The 23626-nt window shown below is 38.6% G+C and overlaps 1 long non-coding RNA gene across 1 annotated transcript; it reads left to right on the forward strand.

Moving 5' to 3' along the window:
• The first annotated feature begins 6562 nt into the window (after nt 1-6562).
• Nucleotides 6563-23053, forward strand: LOC121670109. The gene is made up of 3 exons (XR_006018044.1): nt 6563-6646; nt 10516-10642; nt 21898-23053. It is a non-coding gene; the product is annotated as an uncharacterized LOC121670109 (long non-coding RNA).
• Nucleotides 23054-23626: the final 573 nt, after the last annotated feature.

Genomic DNA, 23626 nt, shown 5'->3' on the forward strand with positions numbered 1-23626 from the left:
GGGTTTTCTTAATCCCTCTGAGAAGTACCTTTCTTTGAGTAACAGCTCTGACTAGAAAATATGTAAAGTACTACATGATCAAGATGTGGGCAATGTTAGAAGCACATATGAATGTGTATATATTATTTATACATGTAGAATTAGGTGTTCTAAAGAAATATTTTGTATTTCAAAGACACCATCATTGGTTAATATCCTGAAAAATTAAATTGTGCAATTATTAAGGCAGAATATACTTCTCATCCTACCCACCAAAACAGTCAGCCAGTGGGACTTTATTTATCACTGTTGCAGAGTCTATTCAATCAGTTCCCATATCCCCCTTTCCCCACTGCCTCACCTGTCACTTCCACCTAGCAGGCACACAGCTCTGCACACACACACACAGAGAAACTCAGCATTTTCTGCAATCAACCAAATAGCCTGAAGTGAAAGACAAACATGATGCCCGAAGCAATATTGCTTGATTAACAATGAATAGTTCTTTAAAGTGATCACATGAACTTTAATCTGAAAGATTGCTTTGAATTGTTAAGGATGGAATCTGTTGTTATGAGAGTTGTCAAACAACTGTGGTGAATTTAATGTGTAATAGATGATAACCTTTGTCGGTTTTAATATTGAATTCCATGTTACTGATCCTAGTAAATAATCCTTACCTTCCCCTAGTGAATACCTGCTACATCCCAAAGCTCTACGCAGTACGCAAAGACTTTTTAGTAGAGCGTTTTTCATGTAAAGCACACATACTGTATAGATCTGACCTCATCACTGGTTGCCTCAGGCTATCTCCTGTATACCGTCTGTTTTCTTGATTTTCTCCTGAGGTTGTCATTATCTAAGGTTTGTAAATATTTCAGAAATTTGAGACTTGTACAGCAATTGAAAATGCCATATTGCTGTTATACTGAACCTTCAGTAGCATTCAGACATTCATTTTTCTCTATTTTATCTATTTTAGTTCTGGATGATACAAATTGTACAATGCATGATTTAGCTGTAATTGAATTTGGAATCTATTTACAGTCATTTTAACCAAAAGTATACAGATAAGCATAATTTTGATCTCAGTTAACAAAGAAACAATATAGGTTTTTACCTTATATTGTGCTATTTTCTATTTGTCAAGGTGCTATATAGATTTTATGGATATTTTATGCAAGTTTATGCATGAAACTAAGCTGTTTGTAGAAACTGCTGACCTCTCCATTGAAGGGAAAAAAACCACAAAACAAAACCTGAAAACCCTTTTGTCGTTTAAAAACCCGTAGGAATGTAGTATGTATCATAAAGGACGCACGTACTTGAAACAGATTAAAAGAAGTACAGAACTGGTTCCTTCCCAGAATCTTAGTATAGATGAATTTCTTTGTATTAAAGCAGCCTTCATTTACTGAATGTTTTTGCTTTCATGTAATTATGTACATATACTTAGCAAAGTATCTTGTATAAAGCAGAAAGCTACAGAAGCCCTTTAAAATCAGCTTTGAAAATCATGTGTGGCATGAATTTTGGCAGCATTATCATCACATTCATTTTTGGAAGTATACTCCAATTTTTATATCAGCTCCTGTATTGTAGCAATAATTTACTCTGATATTAATGTTAGTATCCAATTTTCACATCAGATTCTTTATCCCAGTATAATCTACTGCAATATCACATTGCCAGCCATACCTACCTACATTGTTCTACTTTTGTAGTTGCCTTCAATACACTTCTTTTTAACATTCATTATGTTAAGACTGTGATGATACACCACCAAATGGGATAGAGAGAAGAATGTGCATAGTGTAAAAAAGATCTATTGTGATGATAGGGAGGCTTAAGAGTGTTGATGGAATCTTAAGATTCTGCTAAATTTTTTTATAATTTTTTAATTAACTCATTTATACTAGGATCAGAAAGTTCTTTTGCTCTGCACTAATACAAGCTTTACAGATAACGGGGAATTCCTTGAAATTTTGCTTAGCATGTTCTTACATTGAGTCATGTGGATTTCTATACTTTATATGAAACATTCGAAGTGGAGGCAATAATTTGTAAATGACATGAGAAAAAGAAATCACGGTATATTTTCTTTTCAAAATATTTAGTGTCTACAATTCATCTGTGAACCAAGTAAATCACGGCTTCTTCAAGTGCAAGGATCGAAACCAATTACCATTAGTGACCATCGGGTGCAGCCGATCCTTTCTGTCCTGTTGCCTGAATCTCAATGATCTCCCAAGTGTGCCCATGCAATTTAACAGGAAGATCAATACACCACGGCAGTTAGCAGCAGCTCTCTTGAAGTGCTTCACAAAACATGCTACATTTCTCTACCGAATAAATGTCAAAACATTCCAACAGCTACAATTCTTGGGAGAAATTGTTCTTGTGAAACATTATTGACATACTTTAACCCACATTTCCCGCTGCTCTCCAGCTTCCTACAGGCCAGTCAATTCTGATTTGGCAAGGGCCACATCGACACATGTCCCCTGTTGACTTTGTCTGTAGGCATGAAAGATATCACGATGCAATGCAGAAGTCCTGAGTGTCGGGGGTCAGTGGTCCAGCTCCGACCCAAGGTCAAGGTGACAACAACCTGTCTCCTGGGACTTGTCTTCATCTCTAATATGGCCTTGGAAGCAATCAATATCATTACAGAGCTTACTTTTCTAACAGAGAGTGCCACCTGATCTAAGCATTTCAAGACGATGACTTGCAAGCCTTGCTGCTTGAAAATGTCTTCATTTTCCCACTATACTGCAAAACATCTGTGTTAGGTCTGGCATTGGTTTTTTTTTTCATTTATTTAATTTGATAAATGAAATTGATTCTTTTCACTTTTTAATGGATTTCTGCATCATGGACTTTCTTGATATTTTCTTCTATTTTCTGGAGGTATTATAGGTAGCTCAGTACTTTCTCCCAGCATCCAATCCCTATATCTTTTTTTCTTTTTTTTTTGCTATTATTTTGCCCTCCTATTTTTGTCCCTATTGTCTATTAGCAACCATTTTCTTCTTTATTTCTTTCTAGCTTTCAGGAAAGGAAATCTCAGTGCTGCATCTATATGGTAGATTTACACACACACACACACACACACACATAAAACTCATCTTCGAATATATTCTTGAAAATATAAATTAAATGCAACATCCTTACCAATTTTGTCAGGCCATAGAGGGTTAGTGCATTGTAAGAAGTAATTATGCACATGAACAACCTGATAACCACCGAGACAGACACTTTTATCACCTGTTTACAAGAGCTATGGTAATTTCCAATACCGCAAAATGTTGCTTTCTTCAGAAATCTCAACCATGATGACTCAGTACAAAATTCTGTATAGTTAAGGAGGTTTTTACCTCTTTTAATGTGTTTTTTTTCTTTCCCCTAGGGAATGAAAAAGTCCCCAACAAACACAGGTGTCAAACTAAAGCAAAATATGGCAAACTTAAGTATTTTTAAAGAACTGTTTCTATTAATTGAGCAGTGGTAGAAAACATTATCAAAATTGACAATAACTTACAACCAAAGCATGAGGAGGAATAGAACCTACCTATATTGTATCATTAAAATTACTCAGTTTTCTCATCACACACAAAATTGGGCTTCAGATTCCCTGCACAATGGACAACTGAAAGTGAAACCTGAAAGCAAATATTTAATTCAAGAAGATCAAGGTATCCTTACATCATGCTGCTATGGAGACCTTTTGTGTCCTACATAGACTGGTAGATAAAATCAAAACCAAACAAAGTAAAACAAAATCCAAAGCCATAAATATTGCTTTAGATGTGACGCACAGCAGTCTAATATGTCTGTAATGTACCTAGCATACTTTTGAGGTCCTTCAAAACAACAGCATTTTCAAAGAGAGAGAAAGAGGTTTTTTTTACTCTAAAGGTTACATGCATAAACTTCACTCTAGGTTTTATGTATACTAAATGAACCCTGGTATCCAACTCAGTGGATAATTCCCTTTTAGAAAATGCAGATCAACTGCTCATCAACTGTTCCTAGCCGCAGAAAGGAGTTAAGGCAGGAACTGGAAGGATGGGCTTCCCCATCTTCCCTCGTCTCTTTCCTTCTGTTTATCCTTTTGCACCCAATTCTCTCCTTGGATTTATGAGGCTGATGAGGCAGTTTCATTCAAGATGCAGTTGAAAGACTACATTCCCAATTTACACCCTTTAAAGAAGAAGGGAATCAGGCTCTCTCTCTCTACTCACAGCAGTTCACAAGGATGTTACAGTCTCCAAGTCCCCCTGTTGCTGTTTGAGGACGTTCAAGAGAAACAAAAGGGCTGGCAGGATCTTAGGTGACTGTGCATGAAAGCTGGCACAAGACACCCCTGAAGCTGAGCATATACCTGTAGAGAAAAAGTAGAAAATCTCTCACTCCTGTTCAAGAGTTCCTGAAAATCTACCTCAAGCCTGTGCTTACAATTTAGCATACAAGCACTAGCTAGATATTAGGGGCTCCAGCTAATAATTACCCCAGCTATCAGTGTCTCCTCTTTCCACACAGGCCTTCAGTGCCTCCTATACACGGATTGGTGGCCAGCACATTCTCGCAGCTCATTCTCAACATTGTAAAATGGCAAAATGACCCTCTTTTTACCTGTCAGGCAGTGATCTTCTACACATGAGGCAGTATAGAAAGGAGAAGAGAAGTAACTATCCTCAGAGAAGTAACAGGAATCACTAAACTAGTGTGTTCTATTTAAACAGTGGTGTTGCATGGAAGAGGCTGCAAAGGCAGTTTTTCCTTAGATCAGAGCACTTGTGGGCTCCCTTTACCTAGCTCAGTCGTTCTTCAGTGCTTCTTTGGAGCAGTGGAAGGGCTGTATCAAACTTCTGCAGCATTGCTGCACATTGCTGGACATTGCTTCAACCTCAGCCTCTTGGAGCTCTGACTAGTCTCCATCAAACCAGACAGCACAACTGCAACGGCACTTCCTCTGCACAAAGTGATAGCTACTAGTGGAGAAACATGATAAGGCCTTAACCTTACTTTAGGCTTCTTTACCAAGATGCAACTGCCTAAAAAAAGTCCAGTAGTATGAAAATCTGACTCTTTTCCCTGCTTACACTCTGAATTTTCAAAAGCTGTCTAGAATAATTTTTTTTGCATTTTCATTCCTGCACAAATGCTATAACATATAATTGGTAAGGTATGTTACAGACTTCTTTCTCTTCTCTGAAGTCAGGGCAGCTGCTCTCCTTATCCTTCATATCTATTCTTCTTCATATCTATATCTATTGACCAAGGAGACTACACAGATCTGTCAGGACAGATATTGCCAACCCAGGTGAAAAAAAAAAAAAAACACCAAAACCCAATCAATTTTGTGAAAGAGAATTACAAGTTTTCTTCGTTCCTTCCCAATTTCAGATGAAATAAATTTTTCTTTCTATTGAAAGAAAATGCAGGATATTTCTGTTTGGGAACAACAATATATCTTTAATAGGGAATTTTTAGTGGATTCAAGTACAATTGTAGGACATATATAAGGAGACTCCAGTGTTCAGTAAAATCAGGAGGAAGAAGAAGATTTATGTTACTAAAGAAATCTGGACGGTCAAGTAGATTTGTCTGTAATATCAGTTCTATGTCATGAGGAGAAACTTTTTGAGAGGTAGAAAAAGGTAACAGTGGAAAGTCTGAAAAAATGAAACTGCTTGATAGAGACCTCTTACTTTTTTCAATGTCACATTTGTGGCTGACATAGAAGTAAGGTATTTTATGTTGCATCTTGGAGTACAATGTGGTGAGGGGATCCTTGCATTCTCTCCACATGCTGCCGCATAACAAAAAGAGCAAAATATATGCAGATATGAGAGCTCAGTATTTTTTAAAATATATATATGTATTTCAATTGCAGGGGCTAAACAAAATGTTACAAACATTCTCAGTGCAAACATCCTCTCCTTCTCCTCTGCCTTGGAGAACTGCAGGAAGATAGTGAATTCATCTGTGGTAAGGAACCGACATCATTTTCAGCATTAGTTGGTAGAAAGATATCATCTGTTTTAGCATTCTTGTCATATATTTCACTCTCAAGTCTAGTTGGGAATGTGTCTTCTTATTAGGACTATCATCATTTGTATTTTAAGTCTAAAGTAGTTTAGTTTTAGAATCTAAGAAGTTACTGAGACATCCCGAGCTAAGCTCCATTAAACTCTTTGACCTAAACCCTATGAAGAGCCATTAGTTCAGCAGGAAGAACATTATTGTGCCAGCACACAGTGTGAGTACAAATCCTCTTCCGCCTCTGTCTGCCAGCTTCCCTCCCCTTAAAGTATTATGCTTTATATGAAAAAGCAGAGAACTATGTGAGGCCCTAATGGATTATCAAATGAAATATGATCACCAATGGTTATGTATTATAGTTAATGTTTCATTAGTTGTAGTAAGAGCAGACAAAAAGGTTGGCTTTACTCTGTAAAAGGTTGGCTTTTTTCTGACTTCAGCTCAGTTCTGCAGAAATTCATTGTTAAATTATTTACCTCCTTAATTTTCAGTGTCAAGTTGTTTTTCTCTTTCTATGTTCTCTTGTCTTTTACAACCCCCTCTATCTTCATCATAGAAACAGAATTTTTATGGGAGCCGTTGGATGGAAGATGGAATGAATGAAATGGTTCATGAGAAGGTAATTGCTGTCCGATAGTGGGTGACATAGAACAGAATGACCCTGATGTCATGAATCTTGCTTAGGAAAGGAAATGGTGTTTACCTGTGATTTTACTGTGATGTCAGTCAAGGGCTCTATCACCCTTTCTGAGGACCAAGTGTGAAAGCTTATTTTAGGTGCTCTCTTTCTTATTATAAATCCTTATTGTAGAATAGAGGATTTTGGTTTATTCCATAGCTGAAGTGAACACCACAGCATTTTGTGTTGGCTGCTTACCCAAACACCTACCTTTCGTATCCACCTTTTGCAATTCACATTATTTCTCCTGACAGCACTAGCCAGTTCCATACTTTTGGGGAAAAAAATGCAGACTTCACCATTCAGATCAAACGTACATCCATTCTAAGGGACAGGTATGACACTTCTTAGTTTGGTGATTCCCTGCAGGAAAGACCAACATCTGCAACTTAATGATTCCTAAGGTTAATGTGTTTGCATTCACAGTTTACAGCCTGAAAATGGGACAATTCTGTCCTAATGACACCGAGAGGTGTTTGCACTCACATAATCTACTCAAGCAGAATATTCCTCAGGAAATCATCAAACTTCATAGAATCACAGATTCATACAATGGTTTGGGTTGGAAGGGACCTTAAAGATGGCCTAGTTCCAAGCTTCATGCCATGGGCAGGGACACCTTCCACTGGACCAGATTACTCAGAGTGCCATGCAACCTGGCCTTGAACGCTGCCAGGAATGGGGGACACACAGTTTCTCTGGGCAACCTGTTCCAGTGTCTCACCATCCTCACTGCAAAGAATTTCTTCCTTGTACCTAAACCTCCTCTCTTTTAGTTTACAGCCATTGTTTTTTGTCCTATCACTATGTAACCTTCAAAAAGAACCTCCCCAGCTCTCTTCTAGTCCCCTTTAGGTACTGGAAGATGCTGTAAGCTCTCCCTGAAGCCTGGTCTTCTCCAGGCTGAACAGGAGAGGTTCTCCAGCCCTCTGATCATCTTACTGGCCTCCTCGTGTCTCAGTCCAGCAGCTCCTTCTTATGTTGGGTGCCCCAGAGATGGAATCCAGGTGGAGTTTCTCATATTTCTTCTCTACCCTGTTTTACAATGGCATTATACAATTATTTCAGCTGTGCTGCTGAGGCTTTATTACTGGTGCAAAATAGATTTCAGTTACAGGAATTTTATTCTGTGACCTCAAGTAAGGCTGAGGCCTGATTTTAGTGTAATCTTCTCTAACACCACTACCAGCAGGTGTTTCGCATTCTGTAAAGTGAAGAAGCCACAGAGAAGCTCAAGAAAAGTAATTTGCACTCTGCCCTGGAACCCTCTGGCTCTAATCAGGTCCAGAGCATTGGGAACGTTGTTTATTTGTGCTTGGCAATTTCTTATAAACTTATTTTTGAAGTCAGCAGTTGTGCTTCTCTATAAAATGCAGAATTTCAGAATTTGAGACTTATCACCTGCAAGCTCAATAGTGGTCTGGCCTTTGAAATATCACCTTGTTCTGGATACTAAAATTTAATACTTTACTTCAATCACAAGGGACATTGGCCCATGATGTTGTCAAGACCCATGATATAACAGATGCAGAAAAGCTGACAACAGAACAGCATGTTGCTTATAAAATCAAGCAAAGCACTTTTCTGTTTGAAAAGAACTAAGACAGCAGGTTTTTCTCCTCTTCTCTTTTAACAGTTTTCAAAGCATACTTGAATACTGTTTGAGTAATTGCATAACTTTGTAAATACATAGCTTTCTTTGCAGTGAAATACCCTCTAGAAATGCTTTCCCTGTCATTTTTCCTCAAATAAATCTTAATTTCAAGTGTTTGAAGATTTTTTTAGAGCATCCAACAGTTCAACACTGAGCAGTAGGTAGAATAACAGGTGGGTAAATTGATATTTAACAAATGATTATTTGAAGCAATTGTCCAGTGTAATGCTCTTTTCAGTATCTCCTTTTATATAGTAATGATCTTGGTTACCAAAGACTGAGTGCATTTCAGCATTTTTATGAGCACTTTTCTTAATCCATTCAGTTAGCAATGTTCCACTCCAGTGCTGGTGACAATACAGTTGCTTCAGCAAACAATGAGGTCAGAGACACTTGCTACTGACCTCAGCAAAAAAATCAGATAATCAATTGAAAGGAGAAAAACTCAGTTCTATACTCATCACCATAGTATTTAACCGTCATATATAAAATGAGAGTCACACCAATTAGCTTTGTCTATTATCTCTCTCCCCTCATCCTAAAGACCAAATTTCCCTGATCTCCTTCAGGTGCACTATTCCCTGTGGGCTAAATCCTTCATGTTCAGTCTGAGAGAGTCACTCCATATTGTCCTGAGCATGAGGCAAACTTTATTTAACAATTGTGTTTACCAAATAGAGATATCCAAGAATAATCCACAATCTGTGCATAGTTTTGGGTTCTTAACCACATACTCACAGGGAAATGATGCCAGTCCCTTAGTCAAGCTGTGAGCTGCACTGAGAATGGAGAAAGGAGACCTAATTTTTTGAGATCCTAGGTTTCTAAGTAGGAACCCCTGTGCAGCTCCAAATATGCAGTTCATGGGTTTCTGCTCCAACTCTTAATTATAGAATTAACAAATTATAGACTCATTTAGGTTTGAAAACACCTCTAAGATCATGGAGTCTAACCACTAATGAAGAAACACAGCTCAAAAAAATGTCATGGGGAATGGGCAGAATTAAAACCTCCTGGTCTGAGACAAGTTGTCCTTTCCCAGTAAATTTTTCCTGACCCTGACAAAATTGTCAATGAACTAACCAGCAGACTAGCCAACTTCTTCTGCTCAGCACACACACAGCTTCTAGATTTTAGTGAACTCCCATTTGTGCTGGATTATAAACCCAGATAAGAGGACTAAAAAGAAGGTCAAGCAACTTGCTTGCAGTCACACAGCAAGTAAGTGGCTTAACTTCTATCTGATGACAACTAAATGGGCACTGAAAATACAAGAAATTCAGACAGCTGAAAAATAACATAAATGCTTGAAAGTACAAAAAAGGACTGCTAAGGAACCTAAACAGTTTTTGCTTTGCCCCTGAGATACTAACCATTTCCAGTTTCAGTTCCTTGTTCTTTTATACCTAAGTCACAAATGGTATTATTTTCAGATCAGGGTCTTTTTCTCAGGCCTTTCATAAGTCTGCAGTCTCTGGCTATAGAAACCGGAAATCTGAAGGGACAGGTACACATGTACAAACCACATGTGGAGTGCTGAAAATGTGCATGGGATATTGTATTTTTGATCTCTTTAATGCTTATGTATGTGTATTGATGTGTGTGATGCTTCATCAACATGCTCACCTTTGCTGTTTTCTAGTAAGTGCTATAATTAATGATGTGGTTTTAGGGGTTAGGAAACTTGTGTATCTAAGTACACTAACTCTGTGTTTAATGACACTTGTATAAATGGTAGCACCTGGAGTCTTCGCCTCAGTTTCAGCAAGGTACTTAACCACATGCCTGGCTTAAAGCAAGCAAGCAGTCCCATTGAAGTTAATTAGACTTCCCTTGTACTTAAAGTTAGGCATGTGCTTAAGTACCTTGCTGCATTAAGACCTTAATGAAGATTGGGGTATAACTGCCTTTGCTGCAGTGTGTGTAATGTGAGTCATTTAGTGCATTCAGTGTGGAGCTGGGAGTACAGTAAAGCAAAGCTGAGTGAGTACAAACACAGAAAGGTTAGGATACAGTTTTGTAGCTGTTGTGGTCACTGCTCAGACTCAGCTGCTTATTTCAGGTAATGGTGTCTCCCAAGGGCTTGTTTTCTAATTATTTTTTTTTCCCCCTGCAGCTGGCAGGACTCACATGAAGTGTCTCTGTTGTGTTTTAGGGGTTTTAGGTACCAATATTGATAGAGAGATATTGATTTCAAGAAGTTCTCCTGGCTGGTTTAAGGACGCACAAGTGTTAACATCTTTTCCCTGGGGGACTGGATCTGAGGCCTTCTGAAGTCAATGGTAAGGCTCTCATCAGCTTTAATGGGCTTCGGATAAGGTCTTTAGGAGGTGAGAGAATTTCTTTGAGATCTGTGTTTTGTATCTCAGCCAGAAGTCAGCATAGCACAGCTTCTGCTAGGGAAGCGAGCTGGATGAGCATGGGGGCGGGGAAGAGGGTGAAAGTACACCTTGTACTGAGCAGTGGCTTCAACTTCCACCACTCACTGCTGTAGCACCTATCCATAAATTAATATGTGGACAATTCTCACTGAAGAAATGACTCAGTCCCAAACTAACTTACGAGAAGTGTGTGGATCACAGCACAAGGTAATACAGCTCCAGGCCAAAGCTGGAAACTTTGCTCTTTGTCATTTACTGCAAAACATACAGAGATACTGACTGCTTTTGTTAAAAGGAATTTTACAGGATACAAGGATAGAAATAGTAAAAGTGAAAGTTAATGCAATAGCAGGTTGTTTATTTTTCTCATTCATATTTCCATACAGCAGTTTCCAAGGGCTTTATAAAGAAGAATCCTGGTGCTAATCCTGCAATTGCTATTGGTTAGAGAAATTAATATCATGCTTTCTATAATCATACTCTTTAACTACTGCTTATTATAGATGTGGTGTAAGGTGGTAGAGTTTATTTCCAAATGAACATAACAAACACGCCGTGATATCAATATAAAAGTAACCTGTAAGAAAATTGCACCTGTACAGCCAATTCTCATTGGAAGCATATGAGTGTGGCTTTTGGACACATGGTTTAAAAACTAATTTAAAACAGTCTGGAAGGGAAACAATGCCAATATTTGCTTGAGATATTTTTAAAAATTCTGTTAATTTTGAGGAGGGTGAGGCTTATGTATGCCAGGAGATAACATTATGTACAGGTTATGAATGCTGTGACTTGAACAAAGGAAGAGAGGCAGTTTGAAAGCATTAAACATATATAGAGCGGCATACATTAGACCCCATCGGACAGAACCTTTAAGATCCTGAATTTATCAAATGACAACATTCATTTTGTACTATGTAGAAGACAACAAGAAAGTCAGCAACTTCATGTGCTGACATTGCAGTAAAACATGATTTTAATTAGCTCACACAGAGGACACATTGAGGAAAAAGTGACATTTCATTGAGGAATATACTATTAAACACAACCCTCCTTGACCTGCCATTTATCAGGGTGCAACACAAAAGTCACATGACTCATCCTGTCTTTCTCGTTGTCCTTTGAACCCTGGAAATTCATGGTTCATTTGCAGTGACATGGGATCCTCCTGGTTTCTTGACACACACAAGTATCTGCTGCTTCTCTGTACAGTGATGGAGAGCGAGAGGCACAACTCTTTATAGCAGTGGCCAGTTTGAACACCAAAATAGCTGCATGACAGGCAGTTTAATTCTTGAAATCATCGACTGAGAGGAGTTTGGGAAAAAATGGAATGAAAAAAGAATCTTACTTGAGAGCAGCACCAGATTGTCCTCAAATTAGAAAAATTAACCACAAACAGAATCAAAAAATAAAAATAAACATAGAGCAACTAATTTAGGATTACTGTCATGCCAAAAACGTGTTAGACTTTGGCTGCATGCAAGTCTAAAGTATATCAGTTGCTTTTATTAGAAACACTAATGAAAAAGGTGTGCTGTATTGATAACCCCATTTAGATCTCAGCAATGAAGAAAAGTGAAAATAGAATTTTACCTTTTTTTCTATGTACTTAACAGCTGCTAGACCCAACACCGAAAAAAAAAAAAAATCAGGAGTCAAATATATCCATGACAGTCTGCTTTCTGTATTTCTTCAATCTCATTAATGCCCCTGGAGGGAAATTTCTGTGGTTAAAGTTCAGGAATGGAACTCAGGGGCTTGTCTAGTCCCAAATTCTGCCAGATTCGCCTTCTGAATCTGAGCAAGTTAGTGACCTATTAGTTCAGTATCTATAAAATGGGGATAATAACTTTTGTATCACAAAGAGGGGTTGTGAGGGTAAGTCTGCTAATACCTCTAAGATGCTTAGATATGAGGGTGACGAGTGCCACAGAAAATCCTATAAATAAATAAAATAAACTGTGAGAGCCTGAGGCACTGGAAGCTGCTGCCAAGGCTGTGCATTTCCACACTCCCCTTACTGCGGGAGATGTGGCTCAGAGCCAATATGCAGTCTGAGAGCAGCTCCTGCATTACTGGAGTGTGTGTTGTTTGTTTATTTGGTTTTCACAAAGGGTACCCACTACATAACCAAGGTAACCACAGTCTGTTTAAAATGGGCTGGTGCTGTGATGTGGTGAATCTGCTATGCCTAGTTTTTGTTGCTGTCTGCTTTTTTCTTTCTTTTTTTGAGTGACAAATATATTTCCTAAAACCCTTCAGGCCTCTTTTATTGGTGTGGGTGGGTTCAAATGCTCTTATTTATTTTGGGATTTCTGTTTGTTTGTTTGCCTGTCAGGCTGTGCTGGCAGCTGGCAGGTCTGAGGGGCTAGCCCTGCCACCCTGCAGGGCTGCTCCAGCCTGTCTGCAGCACAGGGCCCGAGGACAGGGCCAGCAGTGGGAAACGTTTTGCCAGTTTCTTTGGCAGGTTTTTGGGACTAAGGTCCTGGCACCAACGTGGCAGTACAAGCACAGAGAGGGGAGCTCCCACGATGGAGATGATATTTTCTATAGCAGCTAGTAAGGGACCTACTGAACCTTCACTGTTGTTTGGCAGCTTTACCCCCTGAATGCTCCTTGCTAATTGGTGAGTGGACATCATACCACACATACTCTGAGCAGCAAAGAGACTACATACATGCATGGTCTTTGATTTTCTTGGTGTCAGGATTCCCAGCTTGCAACATCCAAGTGACTGTGCAGAGAGGACACGCTGCAGTAAGGAGAACACCATGTTGTTAACACACTTCCAGAGTGGATTAATCTTTCAGGACCAGTTAAACCAGTTCCTGGCACCAACTGGCAAGCAAAAGCCCTTGTGAGAAGGGATAGGGGAGCAGCAGTGCAGTCAGGGCGTTCTCACAGAGTCTCAGTGGAGAGATGAGAGGAAGGGCTGTGACATCCAATCCTGTATGCCTGCTGAGGAAATGCTGGCTGTTTGGAGCCAAGTACATGCTCAAACAGAGTATGGGAGTTTTTGTATAAACTACTGTAAAACCAATATCAATTATGAAACAGGAAAAGAAGAATCAAATATGCTAAGATAGGGCTTTCCTGTAGTCTGATCAGCAGGACCCGTGCTTTGTCCCAGGGGAAGAGACCATCTCAGGAGCTTGCAAAAACACACTCTAGACTAAATCAAGACTAGGAGGAATTAATAAACTAGAGAAGAGAAGAAAAATCTTCCCCCTCAACCTGCCAAAAAAGAAAGGTTTTCCCCAAAAACGCCTTAAAAGACAAATGTTGTTCCCTTGCAGTACTCCTGAGAGGCTGAAGGTTGAAACCAAGTTCTTTGCCCTGAGGTAGTAAAGGGGATGAAATCCAGCAGGAGTGAAAATAAGTGTTGTCTAGATTCTCCAATAAAAAATAATCCATGGTTAAGCTACCACCCCCATGCTGGGGCAGAAAGAGGCTGTCCACAGCAACATCTGGGGCTCAGTGGGCTCCTCTTTGCGTTTCCCTCCACAGCAGATCCTGCTGCTCTGTGACTGATGCCACTTGTCCACCTTGCAACCCGAGAACTGGGAAGACCAGCAGGTCTGACCCCTTGCATTCCATCTCTGAAATCCCAGAAGAGGAATAACTGACTTTGGGAGTCTCTAGCTCGAGGCTTTTCCTCCTTCTTGAAAGACAGGAGAGGACAAGGCAGGAGAGAGTTAAAGGGAGAGGAGACAGAAAGGAGCTAAGAGAGAAGGGAAAGAGATGTGCTGTGACTGAAGAAACACAGAAAGACTGGATGTCTTAGAGTGGGGCAAATAAATGGACAGAGAAGAAAAGCAAGAGAGCAAGATAGAATCAGTGTCATGGAAAAAGGAAGGGATGCACCCCCTGTTTAAAAAAAAAGGAATAAGGGGAGCGACATGTAGTGGATATTTGAAGTAAAGGCAGTGAAATAAGACATTGGAGCAGACTCTGTTCTGTGCAAATGTCATGAAAGTGGGGCTGGAGGGTGTTCAAGTCTTCTTGTTGACCGTGTCCTTCCATGAGAACCTGTATCCACAAAACTGTCTCTCCATGAACCAAAACAACTTGCCTACAAAAAATTCTGATCCTTAAGCAGAATCTTTCTTGTTGGATTTTGAGTCCAGACCTTCTTTTCAGACTGAGCAGGAATATGAGTAACAGGCTTTTCCCTTGTTCTTGGAAAAACAAATCGTAATTCCCTTCTTTAGCATCTTTAGATGAACTAAAAGGTCTTTGCAGGCGTCTGATCATTCTTGTCAAAAAAGATACATGTCAGTTCTGAAGTGTGATATTCAGGAACTTTTATTAATGCCTTCACAAACACGAAGAAAATAGAAAGAATTGTTTTGTTTTAAATATTATGTATATTTTCTCTTGCATTTGCATCACAGAATAAATTTTATTTTTTCTTCAGGAATTTGATGCTCATAACACATCAAGCCTGAAGTAGGGATGACCCATATAGCTACCAATTTCTAATAAAAATTTCTGTCTGATCAGCTACACTGTATCCTGTATTTATTGAACATTTATCTTTTACGTAGTGACTTGCACTTGTCCTTCTTGAATTTCATACTCCCACCCTGTATTCTTTTCCAGACCATTTTGCAAATCTGTCAAGGTCATTTTGAATTCTCAGCCTTTCTTGCAGTGTGCTGTAGTTCTTCCTACCTTCCTGCCATTAGCATGGTCACTAAGGATATTTCTCCATTCCATCACTCTTTGTGTGTGTTGGTATCCATGTACCTGTATGAAAGAAGAAAATGGGAGGAGCATAACCTTTGTATGTCTGATGTTGGTTTATGTGTTAGAAGCAGAATGAGATGACAGATGTCGTCTAGGTGACAATGTTGCTCTGCACCATTTTTTCACTCACTGAAATGGATCATACTTGAGGAAACCAGTGCATTGATTATTGATTGTGGGAACCTAGAATGCAGAGAATATTTCTCTGCCTGTTTTGAAAGGTTTTACCCCCCTGGACAGTACTGATTTTGACCTTCGTTCATGGGAAAATTTTTGATTAGTGTTGGTAATCTTAATACCTAACACCCTACTTCATGTTACCTTGGTAAAATGAAACTAGGGTAAAGAGCAATACATACATATTTACATACATTCTAATATATAAATATACCTAAGTGTGCATGCATGTGTATGTATATACGTATGTATTTGTTGCTTAAACTGTTCCTAATACAAACAAATAATAAATAAGGGAGCCAAATAAACTAATAAAATAAAATTAACTCTTTGGAGGGACTCCTATATTTCAATGGAAAATTCCCATAATTTCTGACACAGCAATAGGACATAATCTTTCAAAATCACACTGTGTCTTTTTGTTCTGCACAGAGCTGAGACCTGAAAATGAATGTACTGAGGCCTATTTCCGTTGCTTTCGAGCACAGGCTTTTTCATTTACTTCTCAGCATAACAGTTGGACTGCACAGAAGCACTGGAGCTTAACAAAAAAGACTCTCATCTCAGACAAAAACTGTAATTATCACAGGGGAACAAATTAAACAGAAAACCCCGCTGGAATGAGATTTTCACATATTTAGAGTGTGTTAATACCAATAATATGGTACATACTAACAATAGAATCTTTCTGCAGCTTTTGTAGTATCAGATATGAATAAAAATATGTATGATTACACTGCCTCAAAAGAAACAAGATGCTCAAACTCTTTTGTGGATTATTTTTTAAATGTTTAGGGGGTGGGGAAATTAATTTGAGAAACTTTAGTGTATTTTGTTTATAAATGTTTCCATTTTAATCAGTACTAATCACAATGGTATTGGTCTAGACAATAAAAGGGAATTAATTTCAAATACATTTGCTGAATTACAGCATGCTATGTACAAATATAGTTTTTACATTTATTTATTTTAGCATTATTTATTTTATTTCTATTATTTACAATTATTTTTCCACCAGTTCTGTCATCTGCCAATCACATATCTTATACTAGGTGTCCATTGAATTGGGCATCTATGAAAGAAGCAGACTCAGTGTACCCATCTTACAGTTAAGTGTATTTTCTATGGGAAAAAAACCCAACACAACGATTGCAGATAAATATATATATTTGTGCATACATGTACGTGTGTGTGTGTGTGTGTGTGTGTAAGAGGTCAAGGTGTTAATGATGGAAAATACAGAAGGGAGTGTGTCAGAAGATTTACTCATGCCGTAGGCCTTACAGACAATAATTATTGTTTCATAGCACTGTCAGAGTCTTATGTAGCAATATGTATATAAACAGTGACAAGATTGAGTTTTGCTTCAAAGTTCAATGATCCTTCCCCTAACAATAAATGTCATGTGCATCTCTCTAGAATTTGAAACTATGGCATGTATTAAGCCTGCCTACAAGTGTGCACATATATTTGTGTATATAAATCTCTTTTGTGTGAACACAGATTAATGTTACAGTGTCTTCATCTGTTTTCAGATGCACTCAGACCCTGAAAGATTGACTTTTAATCATAGTGTTAGATAATACCATTCAATTCTAAAATAATTGTGATAAACTTATCATTTTCTCTCTTTTCCTACCTTTTAAAATTATTCTACTGGAAATAGAAAGAATCTCACATTTTCATTGAAATAAATAAATTTTAAAGCTCTGTAAACAGCAAACATTTTTTGCAATGAAAATATCCTGTTTGAATCTGTACAGAGCATATTTATGTTATTTTCTTTTTTCAGGAGTTATCTCTGTAACATTATTGACACATTTGGATCAATACTTTTAAAGGTTTCTCTTTTTTTTAATATCAAATATTGGGATGATTTGTATGTTTACCTTTATAATATACACTTGTCTCTTTAAGGTGACAGCAGATGGTCCAATAAGAAGTGGCAGAACTAAGTGCTGAAAATATAGCAGCCCATCTCAAGCTCCCTTAACCGTAAAATCTATGAATTTATGCTCAACTGAGCGATAAGACATAGTCATGAAATGTCCAAGGGTGAATCAGGGTGGCTGGAAGTGTACCTATTTCCCCTGCACAATGAGAAACCCTTCAATGCACTGTCTAAATGCACAGGCAGTATTTAGTAGCTTTATTTATCAATTAACTATTTCCAGCACACTCAGACTGTGTACATCATAGTGTGTTGCTGAGAATTGCTGTACTACTTTGCCCTCCAGGTTTCTGTGGGCTGTTTTGTTAATGCAGGTTTTGTAGCTGTCCAAGGTTAGTTTAATACTGGCATTCCAGTGTGAACAGTTTGATAGTCTGGGGATTAAATCTTCAGAGGATGTAAGTTAGTAAAAATCCACATGGCATCACAGTTTGCATCACAACACCATCAGGTCCACTACTTAACACACAATTTCAGGTTATGTGTGATTTCCCAGACAGAACTTTATCCTTTTTTGTGTCTGTATCTGCCTCTCTGTCATTCCCTACACCTCCCATTGTAGGTTATAATTTCTGCTCCACCTGATCTGCAACACACAGCCAAACAGAGTAGCAATGGTCTGCTGTGTTAATCAGAGGAAGAAACTACACCAGAAAAAATATTCTAAACCATGGATTTTCTTCTGAACCATGCTATGTCAGCTCCATGTCCTCATCCTCAAATGACGTCTGGCATCGAACAAGCTGATTGCAGAGCAGCAAAACAGCATTTCCTGATTAGCCATTACCTCTACTGTATCTGTTTTCACCATCCTTGAGCTTACTGGAATGCAAAACCATTGCCAACATCATCCAGATCATCCTTGGACACACAAACCAATAAATTGTGTATTTTGAAAAGAGTAAGTCAGTGTATTTTCTGAGGAAGCTCAGTGAAAGTGAATCTACCATTTGGTGTGAATAAAGCAGGCAGGCAGACACAGATCAGCATCCAGAGATAGGGAAAGATGCCATCAGAGAAAAGGGACTACTTATCATCCTTTTCTGTCAAGACATTATGGGCCTGGCTGTGATGTAGCATGGCCATTTTCTGCATAAAGTTAATTTAAGCAGTCCAGGACAGATTATTCCCCTGCAAGAAATAATTCCTGCTTAGTCTCCAAGCTGCCAGTGTAACAGAGGAAAAGAGCAGAAGCAAAGGGAGGAGGTGGGGGCTGTTGTACCTAATGCACTGTGTCAGTCCTCAGTCCAGGCATCTGAAGTAGCTGCATGTTTGAGATTGTTACAGTTATTTTACAGGTGGATAGTTTGGGAAACAAAGAAGTTCAAAGGCTTGAAAAAAACAAAAACAATCACAGACACTAGGGAACACTGGATCTCCATTCTCTGCTGTATGAAGGTAGGAGTTGGAGACAGGGAGAGAGAATATGCATAATGTATTTTATATGCAAAACACAGTACAGTATAAAAACAAAGATCACTCACAGTTTTGCCATACATATATATAGCATAACATTAAAGAAATTGCTCATCAAAAAAAGCGCAGTGATTACACAATAAAACATTTCAAGCAACAGAGATATAGCCTGGGCCATTCTCCAATGAAGAATTTTAAATTAACTAATGCAATTATTTTGACAACTGTAATTTCAGTAAAATTAAAATTCTTGATGTTGTATTTCATCATTAACACATGGTTACAAGAGCCATATATGCCTCCTTTTATATTTGTCTTTGAATTGTTCCAGAATGATACAAAAATATCCTTACTTCCTGTAGTTGCAATTTACTCTGTATTTACTCATTTGCCAGCGCGTGAAAGAACCAGTTTTGAGTTTGCCTTTGTGATTTAGAGTCGAATGTAGTATGGTACAGGGTCAGAGAGTTATCAGCTCTGCACTTTGGTAGTTGCGGTAGACAAAAATACATCAGGAAAATCTGTATGTCTGCTTGAGCTGTTCAAAAAGAGTATTGGATATTACACTATCCAGCCCCTCTGTAAGTGACCAGCCCTGGGTGCCACATCAGTTGTGTGCACTCCTCACATGCCCCATGTGACGCAGCGTCACCAGTACCGAAACAGAGGCTCCAGCCCTCCCAGTGCCCCATTGCCCCAAGAAGTTATTCTGACAGACCAAGTGCTGCAGAAGCAGGTTGTGCAGCTACTTTTTCCCTCTTTGCACATCCATTCCCCTACCCTTTTCCAGGTCTGTGACTATTTCTAGTGCAAGTCCTAAATGAAGTTTTTTCAAATGCTCTAAAATCTGTGTAAAGCCATATTCTTCTAGATAAGGAGGAATGGAAATTTATTTAGCTGGTAATCTTTCACTTTTAATGAACTTTTAAATGAGCCAAATATCATTAGCCTGGTGACCACCCACTTGTGGAGGGAGTAAAGGTTAGTTTTATTCCACTTCAAGGTCTACTTTGCAAGTTTCAGAATTGCAGCACCAAATTTTAAAGGAGGTACTCAGGATGGAAATCTTGGGAAAAAACTGCCAGAGGCTAGAGGAAGAGCCTGTGAGTAAAGAGGGGGATGAGGGTCAGTCTTTCCCACGTCAGAAGTTTCCTTTCAGAATGCCTGAGGTACCAACAGATAATGCATCCTACGCATCCTTTTCTTGTGCGGCTTGGGGCAGAGACTGAGAACGTTTGTAGGATGTTTCTTCTGGTGGGCCACAATTTAAAAATACTATTCCAAGAAAAACAGCTGTGATCCCAACAGAAGCAATCTTCCTACTCAGTGTCCTTGTGACATTACAGTACATATATTTAAATCACTGAAGCTGTGATTCTATCCTCCCAGCTTAGGTGAATATCTGTTCTCCTGAAGTCAGGCTCATTATTAATTGCATCTTCATTCTATGCAACAACAGACAGCAGAGACTGCTAGGATAGTTAGCTGCTGCTGCCTGGTTTGTAACAACAGCTTTTTTCAGACCTGATTAATAAATTGAAACTGATTAAATTAAATTCAGTACTTTCACAGAGTTGCTGAAAATAATTTTGAAAGTTGCAATAGGTATTTCTAAAATAATATATCTCTCTGTTGGGAAGAGTATAAGAGAAATCATGTAACTATTACAAAAAATGCTGCTTTAAAAATCTGGAAGGCAATCTGTGCAACTTCTTTTGATGGAACAAAGTGAATGGTCCTTGGAGGAACAACAGGAGGATGGAAGTGATCTACTCACGTCAATTCTTATATTAAATAAGCTTTAGAATAGAAGTCTGAAAAATTACATATCTTTAATACTCTAATCATAAATTAAAAGCAGATGCAGAACAAGCAAAATGAAAACCCAGTTTTTGTCTTCATTTTGCTGTCTTCTTTCAACATTTTTAGAGGCATTTAAAGCTTAGTATGCCAGTGGTAAAAAAAGTTTTCAAGGAGCTTTCGATTCCTAACACAACCTTAGCTTTTACTATGTCAGAGATACAGAGGAGAAATTCATGTGAACTGAGTTGAACTGGGATTCTCTTTCCAGGATCTATTTACTAAAAAAATTAATTGTACAATGTAATACATTTGGAATTACACTTTACATAAACCTTATTTCTTTGCATATGCAGGCTTTGGGGTCCACTGATCCCAGCAACTTGTTTTCATCTCTTGCTGATATCTTTTTTCCTCAACATTTCAACTGTTTGCAGGGATTGGTCCCTTTTGCCACCCAGTCATTGCCACAGTATATTAAGTTGGTGCTTCAATTTTTTCCTAGGTGCCTTTTTTGCATGAAAGCACTGACTTCCTGACTCTCAGCATCTGCACATTTGGGTACTCCTAAGGTCTCTGATTCCCAGCCATGGCCAGTGCCAGTGGTGTGGGTATCCCTCAAGAGTTCCACTTTGGGAGCATGAAACTGTGTCATTCTGGACATACAGCATCTTTGGAGAAAACTGCTGGCTCCTTTGTGATATGTATCAGAAAGAGCAAATCCCAGCTGATTTTACACTTGTGGATTTCCTAAGTGTTATTTTTCTTCACTGTCCCTTTCTTCCCACCAGGTTCCCTTCCAGCTCTGAAGGATAAGAACAGCACCCAATTCTCCCACAACCTAACACAATGCAGGCTGAGCTCCTGGCAATGCAAACCAGCTCCTAGCATCTTTTCAAGTTTGGAGATCCAAGCCTTCTTTGCAAGTTCAACCTTGTAAACAATGAATAGGATAATGTTGATGATTTTTCTAATAGCTGGTCTTGCCTTTTTCTCAAACATAACTCATGTGAGCTGAATACTGCCATCCTTTCTGACTCTGATTTTTTTTCTTTTTCAGGGCACTCTACCTTGAGGGCACTCTACCACTCTACCACAGCTCATTTTCTCTCCTTCACCACATCACCTGTATCTTCTGCAGTTGATTACACATTCATTTGTCAGACAAGCTTAACCACACTGGCTGAACCTTGCCTTTCCTAAGATAGCCATGTAATTCCATGAAATTATTTTCTGAACAGTGTTTCACTTTCAAAAGTCACAACCTTTAGCAGTTTACAGCCCTATACTGCTGTGCCAAAGGACACAACAGTCCCCTTCATGCAGTCAGCAGGTTCCGAATGCAAAGATATTCTTTCTCTCTGGTTTCACATAAACTCTGGTAATACAGATGCTTTAGTTCTTCCTTCATCATCTGAGACCTCTTGACTCCAGTACTGAAGCATGCCCCAGGTCTCACTCACTGTCTGCTGCAGTGAAACACACATATACAGAGGCCAGAGCAACTTTGTTCTGGAGGCAGAGGTCATCCCAGACAGTGTTTGGCTTATGGACAGCTGTGCTTTGTGGAGAACCTGACAATGTAAGGCATCTTTATGGTCAGGATGCTGCTGGAGTGAAACCCAAGCTTAGGTTCTATTGAAGTCACAAGTTCAAGTGTGCTTGTTAATATAGATAAATTTTTGTATATGCTTAAGGAGCATAAGGAGCTGAGCCAAAGAACATCATTCCCCTTTTTTTTCCTCTAATAAATAAGTTTATTTTCTCCTGTCCATCTGTCTCTGTATTTGATCTTTGTTGCTTGTGTTCATCTCAAGTATTCTTCATGCTGATTTTTATTTTTATTTTTTTCTATCACTTTATCGCATGTTAGAGGGTGATACATGTGGATGCTGAACTCACCTGGTATTGGTTTTAAGAACAAATCATAAAATAATGTAATGTTCTGTAGAGATTCAGATCATGCCTTCAATTGAAGAGAAAGTGGTTTTTACCTCTTATCACTCCAAGAAAATTAATGTAGCCTCTACTTGCCTGTCTCCACCTTGGTATCCCTTATTAAACTTAGGGCAATTATGATCTGAACATTTTTAGTATGACAAACATCAGGGATCACCCGAGGTTAACGTCAATTAATAGGTTGTGGCAGTTATGGAGTAACTGGCAATTTGGATGAGAAAATGAAAGAAACAAAGAAGCAGAAAAAGGTAGAAGGCAGTAATATTGTATGGCTTAGAAATCAAATATAAAAGTTCAGTAAATACTGATACTGATAAAGGAATCATTAGAAGTTAAATTCCATAGCATGTCAGTCCATGTTGTTATGTCACACTGATAACTGCAGCATATGAACTACAGTCTCTAAAGCCCATATTTCATCAAGGAGTTTCACTGAGCACATGGGGGCTGTCAAGGCCTGGAAAGGTGATCTGTCAGAAAGATTTCTGCAGCATTAAGTGTTTAATGCCATTTTAATAAGACCTGGAGCAACTGCTTTGCAATTCCTGTATGTATCTGTGAATGTCTGTGTAATATTTTAAACCACTTCTTCCTTTTTATCTTCAGGTGCAATTGAACCAGATCTTTTACAGACATAATTTGCTATAGTTTTTTTGATTTCATCAGGATTGTGCCATCTGAAGATGAGACCCAAGAGATTTTATATCCTCTGAGATTTTATATCCATATATCTTGGAGAAACAGATTTATGTAGAAGATGGTTTTCACTTGGCATAACATACTGTGAAGGAAAAATGAGAGACAAGGAAACAAACTGCTTTCCTAAGTTA

Source organism: Corvus kubaryi, unplaced genomic scaffold, assembly GCF_017639235.1.
Source record: "Corvus kubaryi isolate FWS band 111438036 unplaced genomic scaffold, C.kubaryi_AGA036_p1.0 133, whole genome shotgun sequence".
Taxonomy (NCBI): domain Eukaryota; kingdom Metazoa; phylum Chordata; class Aves; order Passeriformes; family Corvidae; genus Corvus; species Corvus kubaryi.